The sequence below is a fragment of the Pyxicephalus adspersus genome, chromosome 1 (assembly GCF_032062135.1).
Source record: "Pyxicephalus adspersus chromosome 1, UCB_Pads_2.0, whole genome shotgun sequence".
NCBI classification, from domain to species: Eukaryota; Metazoa; Chordata; class Amphibia; order Anura; family Pyxicephalidae; genus Pyxicephalus; species Pyxicephalus adspersus.
In genome coordinates, this window is record NC_092858.1 from 39,728,890 (window position 1) to 39,739,348 (window position 10,459).

At 39.5% G+C, this 10,459-nt stretch overlaps 1 protein-coding gene across 1 annotated transcript in view; it reads right to left on the reverse strand.

Annotated features, from left to right (window-relative positions):
- Nucleotides 1–6,688, reverse strand: part of DTX3 (deltex E3 ubiquitin ligase 3) — a 57,644-nt gene extending 50,956 nt beyond the window's left edge. The window contains exon 1 of the mRNA XM_072407336.1: nt 6,576–6,688. The gene's annotated coding sequence lies outside the window, so the exon portion shown is untranslated. The remainder of the gene's footprint in view (nt 1–6,575) is intronic.
- Between the last annotated feature and the right edge of the window lie 3,771 nt (nt 6,689–10,459).

Consider the following 10,459-nt stretch of genomic DNA (forward strand, 5'->3'; position numbering starts at 1 on the left):
TAAACAATTTCTGTAAACAGTTTCTCTAGTGTGAAGTTCATTACCATAGCTGTCACACTGGTGTGCTGATAATATAGAATATGTTACACAGGAAACATACTGTTCCCATGGACATTGGAGCATTACAGAACTCAAAGATTTTCAAGCTTCAGAACTCTGACCAAATGTAAGCAACAGGAAAAAGGCTGGTTATACTTGTTCATTGCAAGTAATTTTAAAAGACACTAAAAAGTATCAAAAGAGAACCTAAGATATTCCCTAGGCAAGCAGACTGCAAAATACTAGGCATCAGCACAGCCTGTGGGCTCCTTGCAACAGATCTTTTTCTCATTACTGACCTATCATGTCATGTTCTGCACTCCATCTGTGTGGAAGCAGCCAAAATGGTAGAGTCAAGGTTATGCATCTCAGAGCAGTCACTGGTCAGCTGATAATTGGTGGGGGTCAGTATTCTCCCCAGCTCCTTTTAGCTGGGTGCACCACACGGCACTTTTCAATAACCACCAGGCTGTTTTGGGTTGGTAACTGAAAAGTTGGGTCACAATACAGGGGCTGCCACCCACCTACAGCTTCTTCCATTTCTGGAGAAAATACTGGAGGTATTTTCAAAAAGTTGTGGTGGAAGAAATTCAAAAACACAAAATGGGTGAAGAAGTAGAAAGAGCCTTTCATGGCAGGTCTTTAGGTACAAGGAGAAAAGTGAGCAGAACAGTAGAGATATTGCTAAATCTCATTTTAAGTAGCAGTAAATGTGCAGGAAGCAGAAAAAAAAAGAAAAAAAAGAAAAATCAAGACTCAAGAATTATTAGAACAGTGATATCACCAAATCTCATTCTAAGAAATAGCAGTCATGGTGCAGGAAGCTAAAGAACACAAAAGTAATGCAACAGATGAAAGGAGATCCTTGCACTTCTTATCATTTAATCTCACTCCAAATTTCACAGTAAGAGGAAGCAGAGCTTTGGTGGAAAAAGCAGAAATCCCCAGAACTAGAAGCACAAGTAAGGAAACATTGAACTGTAGCCTCCCCAGTTTAGTTTTCTCCCCAACAAGTTACAATGACAAATCTCATGGGACTAGTAGTTGATGTTCCCTATCAGAGAAAGCCATCAGATTTTGGCATGTGTAAATTATTAGGCATATTTTAGGTTATGATTTTAACTATTCAGGTAAGCACACTACTCAAAATTCAAACTAGCCACAAGTAAAAAAATATATATACACTATTCATATGAATGCGATGAACAAATGCATGAATGATTCAGGTGGCTTCCAGTCAAATCTGGGAGTCAGTCAACACTTCCAAAAATGGGACATACTTAAACTCATATTAATTCTGTCATATTTTTGGCAAAACACAGGGGAAAAATAAGTAAAGCATTAGGGAAGCACAATGAACAAATGTTCTCTATGCAATGATTGATACCCTGTTCCCTCCTGATGTCAGTCTAAAATGCAGACAGGAGAAACATCAGAGAAAAGCGCATTATGCAACACTCTTCTCTGACACCTGTCTGTTTGTTTTAGCCTGACAGCAGTGAGGGCAGGAGATCTCTGCATGCAGAATTATCATTCTCTGTGCTGTCCTATTCTGCACTGTCTTTGCTCTGCCTCCTATTACTGGTCTTAGCATATTGGGAAGATATTTCTTCATAACAGAGAATCAGTCAACAGCGCTAGCTAACCCATCCATACTATTATATATCCATCTATATATCAGAAGAAATACATGGACAACATCAAAGACAACTGGGACTGAAAATCCTGTTGCAGCACTAAAACAGCCAGGTTACTGCTGCCTTATTGTTCATCCAAATTCAAAAAATTTGGCTTAATTGTAAAGACCCAAACAGCTCAAAGCTTAGTACACACAGCTTGCAAGCACTTTAATGTGTTTCTATGTATTTAAGTAATCTAGACATGCATTACGGTATTCTTTTCTAATAATACATTTTTTTTCTTGTTATTAAACCATAAAGGCAAAGGAGCAAAATAGACTATTAAAAAGCAAACCTAGCCTGAAGTTTATTATGCATTAAATAATGTTATATGAAAGATAAAATCATCAGCAAATGAGTCTATTTACCAAAGTGAACATTAACGGGTTTGTATCTTTTTTCCTTTTTTGTGTTGCTTTACCCTGAGCACTTGGGATCCATCACAATCCAAAAACATGTTGGTAGTTTAAATGGCTTCATCTAAAAGTGCTCTAGAGCGTGAATGTGTGACAGTGGTTGAGGTTTGTGATTGTAAACTCCAGGGGTAGAGATTGATGAGAATGATTCAATGTTCTCTATCAAACTCTGCAGAATTTTCTGGCCCCAATAAAATAATAAAAGAAACATACTTCATTAGACCATAGGACATTAAAGGACAATGGATACATTGTAAGAATGAGAGTCATTCTGCCCAATCCAAAAACTAGAAGACAATTCATGGAGAGGAGAAGATATGCTTATACGACAACTGAGGGCTCAGAATTAGGGGATTTGTCACCCTGTCCAGGATGTGCTCTACATGCATTAGGCTGGACACCTAAATAAAATGTTCTCTATATTCTTTTATACATGCATATGTATTTTTATTATAACTGATGATATCCAAACGGTATTGACATAAGATTAGTGGGTGTTATTTATGAACAAGATGAACCATGTGTGAACATCCACAAAATGACAACACTTGTTTTTATAGAGGTGTTTATCATTTTTCAAAGAATTATATAAATTTTTGAGCTTTTAAATGTAGGCACTGCAAACACTTATATTCGTTATGATTCTGAATACAAACAAGCGCCAAAATAAAGTGTTCAACAAGCCAAGAACTCCAAAGCCCCAAGTGTTTGAAAAATTGAATTGAGCCGTATGACTCAGTACATACAGGTGCTTGGTGCTGCACTGAAATGAACATAGACTGCAGCACTGGCTCATTTGATGCTGCAGTACTCACAGGGAAGAGATGATCACACAGACACCAAATCTTGTGATGAGTGTTGGAATAAGCACAAGAAGTTTCATACGGTGTGTTAACTCATGTATATGAGTGTCAAAGTATGTGACATGGAAAGTAGCTTGACTATACATTCATCATTAGGCTATGGAGCACAACAGACAGTCTTTCATTCTCCTCCATAAGGAACGAGGGTTATTATATACACTTCCAAGATAACACTACAACAGAGTTATGAGAGACACGTGACGTTCAGGTGAGCTGAGTCGCTAATCCATTCCGTGTGCCTGCCAACCTCCATTAACCATAAAATAAAAGAAGGTCATACCGCACTGCACGATCAGTGGTGTGTCACTAATCAACTTCCATATGATTCTTTTGTCAGGGACACACACACTAATAACCTAGAGAAAGAATGTAGTCCTTGCACATGGCTCTGGATTCATCTAATTTCTTGGAAAATCAGTCTAAAAATATGAACCTGGTCAATAGACTATTCTACTAAAATTACTGTGATTGCAGTGGTCCACAGTTCAACTCAGATCTCTGTAGTCATTATTAAATTTATTAACAATGCAATAATAATGCACAATTTGTTCTTGATGAAAATGTACACTATTTGCATTTTAATAGTGAGCGTACAGCTATTTTTATGGCATTTCAACCAGCTTTTGACCTTAAAAACAATCACAAAGATCAATGGAACCTATTGACATTGGTGGATATAAATATTTCTATGTGGCTTCAGGCATGGTGGTGAATTGCCTTGGACTGTTCGATTTTATTTTTACAATCAAAAGCTGGCTAAAGTGGTTGGAGTTGTCAGTAAATTGCTGAGCATGGCCAGCAGAAGAAAAATGATTGAACAATATCCAAGGCAGCCTTTTTTTAACCTTTTTACACCAGAGGAACCCTTGAAATAAATATCAAATCTCTGCTAAATGCAATTTATTAAGGATTAATGGGCAAAATGTCTGTTGTTTTTGATATCAGAATGCCACCTTACAGATCATCAGATTCATGCCACTGGCTTGGCTAAGTGATGTTGGCTCCGGGACTATGCAGGCACCATTAAAAGGAAGATCAATCAGCCACAACTCTAGGAACCCTTAGCAACCTTTGGAGGAACCATGGATGAGAATGACTGATCTAAGGTGACCAATAGACAATGTGCTGTCATTATTAGGAAATTTATCCCCAATATCCTCAACCTTCAGCTTTAACCGTGATCTTTTATTTATTCTATAAGGATGCTATTGCATTACAAAAAAGATGTGTAGATAATGTTTGTTACCACATTTGCTATACTTTCCTTGACAAGCATACTGTATTTTGTGGTAAAATGAGAATAAATAACAGCAATGTACTAAAACAAAGATAAAGATGAATGCCACAATATATTTTTAAATCCCAACAGTCACCTAAATTTAAGAATCACGAGTAACAAGAAATCTCTGCCTCTCTATGTACCTATATCATATGAGCATTGGAGATATACTTTAATTGGCAAGGTTTTAGCACAAGGATCTTTATTATAGTCATAAGACAGTAAATTTCAAATGTTATTCTTACTCAGCTAAAAATACCTTTCACTCACTTGAAATGAAAATAAAATTCTTCTTGTGTTACCTTCCTCATTTGCTTTTCCTGGAGTGCAAATGTATTTTATAAAAGATTATATACATTTTGTCATCCATTACTACTCCAATTACATTTTCTTCTTCTTAAAGCTAAGTTCAGATGGGTGGTGAGGTTGCATTGTGGTGGACACTTTCTCATGAACCAGAATTGTGCCCTAAGGTCAAGACGCTTCATATTGTGCCTTACCCGTGGCCTCTTATATGAAATGAATAAAGGCAGTAATAAGAAGTTCAGTACTGCACGCTGCTGCCCACTGCAAATAATTAAACATGTGTTCATTTCAGACAATACAACAGCTGGCAGGGTGCCAGGCATCAGGAGACACCTAGGAACTCGCAGCCTGTCTGACCTTAAATGTTCACAAGGTTTATCTCCTACCTTAGGCTGGGTTCACACATTTTCCGCTCAGGTGCGTTGCCTGAACATGTGAAACCCTAAGGTTCCTCCAAAGGTAGATAGGTGTTCCTTCAGCAATAGGGATTTGTGCATCTCAGGTCACCAATAATCTTTTGGCTATCTGTAAGGGGGAAATTCTTCCCACTGACCAGCAATATAAGAGCCATTCTTCCCTCTGACCACTAAGGTACTGTGAGCTGCGTATATATTAATTTAAACAGGGGTTGCCTAGGACCTGAAAGGTATTGCAAAGGATCGTACATGTTAAAAATGCGTTAGAGTGTTGTAACCACACGCCTCAATGTGCCCAACACGCCCCAAGCCAATGGAGTGCCAGTGCACATGCATTGCAGCACACCACAATACACAGCATTGCGCAATTGTGTAATCGGCTAGCAATGCAAAACGATGTTATATATCCTTATTCTTGGAAATGTTAATGTTAACAAAATGCATGTCAACATGTGAAAAAAAGGCACATTTCGCTTTGTCAAATTCTATTTTACATTTTTTTATTGCTGCATAAAGAAGATCTATGAAATGCAATATCTGAATCAATAAAATCACCTGTATCTCCAGAGCCAGCAACCAATTAACAACACTCCCATACGTCTATGGAACATTTTTTCAAGCCAGTGTCATAGCTTACTGCAAAACAAAGGTTCAGCAAACATCCAGTGTTCCTTTATTCATTGACACTTTCCTTCTTTCCTATGATATTTTCTGTACTGTTTAAAGAAAACTTTGTGTTTAGATCTAGTCCATTGACAAAGCCGATCTGAGAAAACATTGCTGCTTGGGCCTCTGGGCCTAGAAGGACGCAAATGTACATGAATTATATACAAAATCTCCTTAACCCATTAGTGTCTGCTTAGATGAACTCTAATTACATGACTTCAGACAACAAATCATAAAAGAATGTCCCTTGGGGAGCATTGTGTTACAATAATCTCATCTATCGGTTCATTTCCAAACAATACAATGCCTATGAGGAAGACAAAAGGAATCTATATTAACAAGTCATTGCTGGAACAATATTAAATATTTCCACGCGCTGGTTTTGCGTCAGTAGCAGCGATGGATCAGTAGTGGCCATCAGGTTAAAGAACATGCATATTCCAAAGAAAAGCTGTCAAATTTGCTGTTTCATTACTGGAGTTACTCTTTAAATCAGATTTTTTTCTGCAAGCCTTGGCAGTGCAATAATACATCAAGTGATCTTTAGTCAGATCAGTGCATGGTATAGATGTCATATTGGGCATTTTTATATATTTATGTATACACTGATGGAGGAAATAGAAGAAAATAGAAGACAAAAGAGCACAGGACAGTTTTGGCTCCTGCCAGGCTCCTGGAAATGGGCAATGTGTAATGCACTGATCCATGAACTGTCCTTCAGCTGCCAGCCATCCATCCCTCTGCCCACTCCTCACCCCATCTACATGCATGCTTTATTTCCTCAACACAAAAGTCATAGCAGTGTTATGCTTCCATTGCATACCTCCCCTTCCTCTCCCACCCATAGCACGGATCTCTATGGCACTGCACCCCATGCAATACAATCATAGCAGTAAGAAAGCAATACACACCCTAATGTCAGCCTCAATGGATCTGCTGTGCAGGCCAGGCAAGATCACAATGTCCTGGACTGAATGATATGCCCTGGACCAGGTGTTACACGGAATCCTGCATCCCCTGGATCCCCGCCGACGTGCACGCCCCCACTGGGAGCTCCCCATATACAATAGAACGAGCAGGACGCGAGGGCTATAGTAACTCTACATACACAGCGACACCTAGCGGCCAGGAAGGTAGGTGCACACTGATAAAGGGATGCAGGGATGCCGATTCTCCAGCAGCTCTATGAAAAGCTTCATCCCGTCCGCCCGCCATGCCCCGTAAGCTGCGGTATCGGGTCGCAACGTGCGATATTGATTCGTTTCTCCTACTAACGCCGTCCTGGCAGGAAAAGTCAGTAATAAGGGACGTGGTGGACGCTTACATACCTTCCATCAGAGCAGCCATTATAGAGCAGGTCACATGGGCGTTGCGTTGCAGGAATGATGGTCATAGCCATAGCAACAGGGAAGGAGCTTGGAAGGAAAGCCAGGACTGAGCTGCTGCTGTGTGAGAGGATGGTGTGAGGGGTTCTCTGGCCCTATCATGACTTCAGGAACACAACACAATTCTGCTTTAGAAAAGAAACCACAAGCTAATAAATTCCTATTTCTTTTTTTTCCAGAGAGAGAAAAAATAAATCAACTTTGGTTGCTAAGAGCAACAGCACCACATGTGCTGGAGACAATTTACTATATGTAATAGAAGTGGCCTGCAGCTGCAGGGAGATTTTGGGACATTTTAGACTTGCGGTTGGCGGCAGCGGACTGAAATGCAGCCCTACTAGGCGCATGCGGTTGCAGCAAGTTGCATTTCTTGTAAGTGACAAGTTACTTCCGGCCACACGCAGGAGGGTAAGAATGTGCACAATGTGTTACCTGCCATGTGGTTTGCCTCCCCTGCTGATAGCATATTGGCAGTATGTTATATGCATGGGAGCTGCTAATCGTGGGGTTTTCTACGTGTAAAAGGGACCTTTAGTGGGTGTCAAAGCTTCAAAATGTGAAGTTTATATATTAAAAACTAATAAACTTTAACAAACAATTTAAGGGCAAAAACACAAATGTGAATCTCAGCTGATTCCTGCTGCATCCAGGGACATGGAAGGTCAGACCGCCATTCTTATTACACAATTGGAGTAAATAGGAATGTGCGTATAACCAAACATCTAGCTACATCAACCCAGTAAAGTAGAACTAAACTTTATATTACTCATCCATCCCCGTTCCATTGCAAGACATCTTCATCTTCTATTTCTTCCTCAGGACGATCTTTAAGAGGAACTATACTCAAATCTGAGTATGAGTGTGAGATCGGCAAATTTTTCTCGTTAAGCAAAAAAGGCTCCTGGGCATGCTCCTGCTGAACCCTTTTTTTTAAAAAAAAAAGGTGTTGCACCTAAAAAAAAAAAAAAACAGAATTTTTACCTTACATAAAAAGGTTCTCTACTCTTTTATGTAAAGTGTAAATTCTGAGTTTAGGTACGCTTTAAGCTATCTTGGTTGGGTGTTTCCAGAATGCTGTAAATCCCAAAGAGGCGAGCAGGAGTTCAATCATTCCCAGTACAAACAAGGAAAACTGGGATTGTGCCACTCAGTTCAAAAATTAGCTATCAGGTATGAATAGTTATTGCAGAAGGGAAATCGCCTCCCCCTTTCTACAATAACCACCTGCGTGAAGTAGGACTTTACCCAAAAACATTTTTTAGATTTGGATAAAATGGGGAAAAGTGAGAACCTCCTATTAGAGAAATTTTCCTTGTTCTGGAGACGTCTGTTTTGCAAAGAGGAAGTGAGGGAAAATCTGCAACAGGGAAACGACAATAAAAGCTGACAGAATTTCTAGATTTACCTTTAAAAAGGGGACAACGTCTTTGCCTGATCTCGCACTGCACAGGTGCGAGATTGGGTGACGTAGCCGCTGTTAAGAGGGGAAAAAAAGTCAGTAGCTCTCACTGTGCATGCGTGAGATTGGCATTTCTTTCACCTAGGAGGAAATATGTCCCTTCTGCTCATACCTGAAATCAGGGCATGTCCAGAAGGAGCAGCCAGAGCCTCCCAGGATGCATTATGTAGGTATCCCAGGAGGCTCTGCACTTCCATTAAAGAGAAAGTAAACCCAAAACAAAAACACTCGCCTTCAATCCCGCAGAGCAGTCGATTTGTTGCAAGGTTTCTTCCATCGGGTCCCATGTCGTCCCGTTATCCATCTTCAGATGAATAATCAGGGGTTTCTTTCCCTTTTGGCGAAAGGGGTCCGTCAGCACATGCCCGAGTTGCTCAGGCTTGTGCAGAAGGAGCAGCCAAAAACCTCCTAGGATGCATGACGTAGGTATCTCGGGAGGCCCTACACTTCGATTTGTTCTTGATAGCCTAGGTGATCAAGAATTAAGGGGAAGCTGCTGCACAATTTTTATTTTTTTAAACACAAACAACCAGAATTTTTACCCTACATCATAGGGTTGTCTATCCTTTATGTAAGTGAAAATTCTGAGTTTAGGTATGCTTTAAGTTTTGATTGCTGTGGCAAAAAAAGGATGTTGCACAAAAAACATTATTACTTTATATAGAAGGATTGTCTACCCTTCTTTGTAAAGAAAAAATGTTGAGTTTAGATATGCTTTAATGCCATTGTAAATTATTTTCAGGACAAACATCTAAAATAGAACCAGGAAAAACTGAAAAATAGAATGAAAATAAATTTGGAAAAAAATGGGTTTCTACACATGGACTCAATGGTGTTTTTATGGTCCTTCAAAATTCTCTTGAGGCTTCTCCTTTTGCGTTTTTTGTCCTCGATTTCTCGCATCAGCCCCCAGTAATAGTCAGCAATCATCCTAACATTCCACCATCCCTTTTCATTTCATTCATATCGTGATGGCCTTGCATTTCGTTCACCCTAATAAGTCCTCAAAGTCCTAATAAGAGTGGAGAAAATGCAGCTTGAGGCTCATTGAACAATCCAAATCTTATTTTGTAAACATATTTTCATAGATGGCTGTAATGTTTGGCTCCATACGGTTACTAATGAATTTGGTGATCACTTTCTTAAACGAAAGTGAAGCTGCTTTTTCTTTCTCATCTATTTTTTCTCAAACTTTAGATTCTCCATCAGTTTGTTGATGTCAAGACCAACCAATACTGCCTCCAAACATACCTTGGGACCAATATCAAAGCTGTTCCACACAGATACAGCAGACTTTATGAAGAGCCTACAACTTCTCCTGATCACAAATTTTCACTTCAAAATATGCAAAAAAAAAAAAAAAAAAGTTTAACCCTAAGGCTACGTACACACATCAGATGATTCTCATCCGATTATTGCTTCAGGGCTAGTATTGGGCGAGAATCTGTTATGTGTACAGCGCTTGTCCGACATTGTTCATGGATCCATCCTGGCAGATCCAAGAACAGCGAACAATTGCAATACAAGTGTGGGGGAAAGAGCTCAGCGAGGAGCCACTCGCTTGATCTCCCCTCTCCATGGAACAGAATGGCGCTTTATGTACAGCACTCATTCCTGCATCAGTCTTTTGTCTTTGGAAAGGATCGTGAAGGATCCTTTCCAAAGACAAGTCTAACGTGTGTATGCAGACTTAGCGAAGGCAATGTTGTTCACCTGCTGTTTTTACACTAGAATGTTCCCACATATGTAACACAAACTGTTAGCTGAAGTGCAACAACCTCAAGTAGCCATAATCACAACAGCACAATAATTTAGCTCTTGTTCCTTTGTCTTGAAAACTGCCTCTGTATGCATTTATACATCCTTTATCTTATTTATTGCTCTTTTATGACTCCTGCTGGTTGAAAAAGAAAAATATTCAGTCAAAAAAGATCCTTTCCAATAACAAAAG